Genomic DNA, 4,027 nt, shown 5'->3' on the forward strand with positions numbered 1-4,027 from the left:
AAGGTCTAACAGCGCTAAGATCTGTGAATTAGTTTCCCAGTTTAAGTAGAAGTAAAGCATTCTATTTGGCAAAGCTCTATTTCTCTTGCTCCTTGTGAACCTGAAGCTGAAAACATGATCTCTGCCTTTGGCTGAAGTTATATTGAGAGTGACTTTTGTGACCTGGACATCATCACGCATGTCACCAAGATTGTGGGAATCCATGTACAAGAATGAGTTCAACTTAAGTCCAAACATATGTCAGTGATTCGAATTTCTGACATTTTCTTGTTAGCTGTAATCAGTGTTCAGCTGTGACTGGCAAGTGCATTTGGCTGAGACTGTTTTGGTGGAGGGAGAGTTAGTAAAAAAAAAAAAAAAAAGTTAGAGGTTATGTGATGTAGACACTAGAGCAGTGTAATGGCAAGAATGAGGCGATACGATACAAATCACAATACTAGGATCACAATATGATATATTGCAATATATCATGATACTGTTAAAAAGGCAATTTTTTGTTTGTTTCTTTTTGTAAAAAGATTATTTCCTGGAAGAACTGAATTACACCTGAAATCTGCACAAACACTAAACACATTTTTATTTGATCAGAACAGGATCTAATGTTCTATCACAAAATGTTCCTGTGTTCAAACTGAAATTCTGTTTTACAGACATTACAGTTTCAGATCCTGTTCAAATGTTCATATTCTATTAGTTCACAACTAACATCAGAACATTATTTTAGTGCGATCCCAACAAAGGAACTAACATTATTTAATAAGAGTGTTAAATAATAATAAATAAAATACAAACAAAAAAGAAAAACAAAAAACAAAAATGAATCTACGCAATATCTGCATTTGAATAAATACCTAAAAATATCGATACAGTATTTCTTGATATTGATACAGTACTGTGAAATGAAATATCGCAATATATTGCAGAACTGATATTTTCTTACACCCCTAATTACATGATCAAAAACAAATTAATTTTAGAATAAAAAATGTAGCATCTGTTTTGAATGTTTTGGATCGCCATAAATTTGTGATGTTAAAATGGGGTCATGAGCCAAAAAAGGTTGGAAACCACTGTTTTAGATTTAGAATATTCGTGTAATTTCAACCCATGGCCTTTTGATAGCACCTCTGATCTCAGTGCAACCCACACTTATAAGTATTGTCCACTGCAAAAGGTTCAAGAAGTGTGAAATGAAAAGTAGCCACAGTAAAGCAACTGGAGTAGAAGAATGACAGCATGTATCTGGAGTCTATCTTCAAGTCAACAAGGTCAGATAAGTTCAGTTCATTATTTTAGTTCAATCCCAACAAACAAACTAACATTATTTAATAAAGGAGTGTTAAATAATAATAAATAAAATATAATCAAAAATGAAAAACAAAAAAACAAAAATGAACCTCCACAAATTCTGCATTTGAATAAATACCTAAAAATATTGACACAGTACTTTTTTAATATCAATACAGTATTGTGAAATGAAATATCGCGATATATTGCAGAATCGATATTTTCTTACACCCCTAGTAGACACCAAAATTTGAGCTGAAAAAGTTTGGAAAGTAACAGCTACAACCTTGTGCCAGTAGTAACAGCTCTTCAAGGATACCCATAGAATCTGAGGTTAGAGAATGTGATCGATGTTACTTTCCTTTGGCAAGAAACAAAGGGTTAAAGTTAAGCACATATCAAATGTGAGACTTACAGTAAAAGGGAAAATACACCTAAAATGAAAATAAGTGAATATTTAAACAAAGCATTAGGGACATAAATGTGTGTATGAATTATTGTGACTGCAGTTCTTGTGCCTTATGTTGGATTTCTTCCATTTTTATTGTGGTGTATAAACTGCAAAAAACAACTAAGGTGATGTGTTGCATAACATGTTCATTCAGTAGCACGTAAAAATTACAGAATGTTTGTTTGATTTTATATGAAGCCTCCCCACACCATGGAAATAATGGTCAGCACATCCACTTTGTTCTTTCACTTGCTCATCACAAACAGCTGCTTCCTTTCATAATATCAAATGAGTACGTTTTAAAATGTGTTGAAATGACAAAATGTTATTGTGCACATTTTTGAAATTTTTTAAATAAAAGTTAATCACAAATATCACTCTTTTGGTATCAAATTACACAAAAGATAAATTGGCAAAATTGTTCTAATCGGAGTTAGTGTGTTATTTATCTCATGGTATTGTGAGATTACGTTTACTTATGCAGAGTTTGGAACTGCAACTACAGCGACTTTTTTAACGAGAAGGTAAAACTATACTTTCGTCACTGCTATCCCTAGGCTTCAAGTAGCACAGATGACTTAAACGGAGGAGGTGGAATAGTGGAGGTTCTAAACCAAGGCTGTCAAACTCATTTTAGTTCAGTTCCACTTTCAGCCTAATCTGATCTAAAGTGGGCCGGACCAGTAAAATAATATAAATAATAGAATAAGAACTTAGAAATAATATCAACTCCAAAGTTTTCTCTATGTTTTTGAGTGAAATAGTAAAATTCTGTAATTAAAATGTTTACATCTGCAAACTGTACTTGAACGTAACATGAACAAAGACGAACAACCTGAAAATTCTTAAGAAAAATAAGTGCAATGTTAACAATATTACACCTCAGTTTATCATTTATACATGTGCATCCCAACTTACAGATCACAGCAGATCTACAAATACACAAAACATTTGATAATAGGCAGAATATTGTTAAAATACTGCATACTTCTCTTCAGACATTTCAGGTTGTTCATATTTTTTGTGAAAAGCCAGTCTAAATGTAAACATTTTTGTGTAATTTTACTTTTTTGACACTAAAACAAAAAGAAAAAAATAGCTTTTTTTCATTATTTATAAGTTATTATGACAGTATTTGACTGGTCTGACCCACTTTAGATTGAACATTCTTGACTGATGATATCTTCAGTGTAATTTTTACATTTCACAAATTCATCCCAGTGGCCGGATTGGACCCTTTAGTGGACCGGATATGGCCCCCGGGCCACATGTTTGACACCTGTGTTCTAAACTGTGACCAGTTCAAGTACTGAATGCTCTAAGACCAGGGTGGGCTGAAGACTGTAAACCCTGATCTGTAGCCCCCTGATCCTGTTACAACTGGGACCAACATTTCCTGCTTTTTACTTCCAAAAAATGAGTTTTAGGTTTGCCCAGTTTGTTCATCAAATGGTCCGATAGTTGGACCTTTCTGACCTTTTCTCATCCAGCTATGCAAAAAGTGGTAAACGGTGTCGTGTCTGCCCACCGATGTCCTGATCTTTCAGAATTCAGCTACTGAGCTTTAGAAATGGGGTGACTACCTTTCCTTCCTTTAGCACTTGGACAGAGTAAAACTAACTGAATGCTTCCTGTTATTGTGATTTCATCTTTTAAGTCTTGAAAAGTCTAAACAAGTGTACTGTCAGCAGTCAGATCTGTTCTGAAACATGTTATACTCAGTAAGTTATTAATGCTCACTATTAACAACAAATACAAAGCTCCTCAAACAGAAGTTGATGTGAAGCATTTGGTGTCATCCCAAATATCTGAAGTATTTGGAGAAGAGTTGGGTTGTTTTTGCTGATGTATGAGCAGCTTTCTGTACTTGACCCTCTAAAGCAGGGCTCTCAAACTCATTTTCTTTCAGGTTCCACATTCAGCCCGATTAGATCTGCAGAGGGCCCTACCAGTAAAATAACAACAGAATGAACTATAAATAATGACAACTGCAAATTTATGTCTGTTTTAGTGTAAAGAAAAAAACCCAAAACATTAAATTATGAAAATACTTACTTTTATAAACTATTCAAACAAAAAAGATGTGAATTACCTGAAAAAATGGAAATTTCTTCAGAAAAATAAGTGTGATTTTAACAATATTCTGCCTCAATTTATTTCTACATGTGCATTATGGATCGAATTTACAAAGACACAAAACACTTAAGAACAGGCAGAAAATAGTTCAAATTGGGCTGAATTTTCTTTAGACATTTCAGGTTGTTCATATTTGTTCAGGTTATTCACATT

General features: G+C 33.5%; 1 long non-coding RNA gene across 1 annotated transcript; it reads right to left on the reverse strand.

Annotated features, from left to right (window-relative positions):
• Positions 1 to 2,253: 2,253 nt before the first annotated feature.
• Positions 2,254 to 3,609, reverse strand: LOC115427078 (uncharacterized). Its single transcript, XR_003936429.1, has 2 exons — positions 3,016 to 3,609; positions 2,254 to 2,346 (listed from the first exon to the last, which is right to left on the reverse strand). It is a non-coding gene; the product is annotated as an uncharacterized LOC115427078 (long non-coding RNA).
• Between the last annotated feature and the right edge of the window lie 418 nt (positions 3,610 to 4,027).

Source organism: Sphaeramia orbicularis, chromosome 10 (assembly GCF_902148855.1).
Source record: "Sphaeramia orbicularis chromosome 10, fSphaOr1.1, whole genome shotgun sequence".
In the NCBI taxonomy this organism is placed as follows: Eukaryota; Metazoa; Chordata; class Actinopteri; order Kurtiformes; family Apogonidae; genus Sphaeramia; species Sphaeramia orbicularis.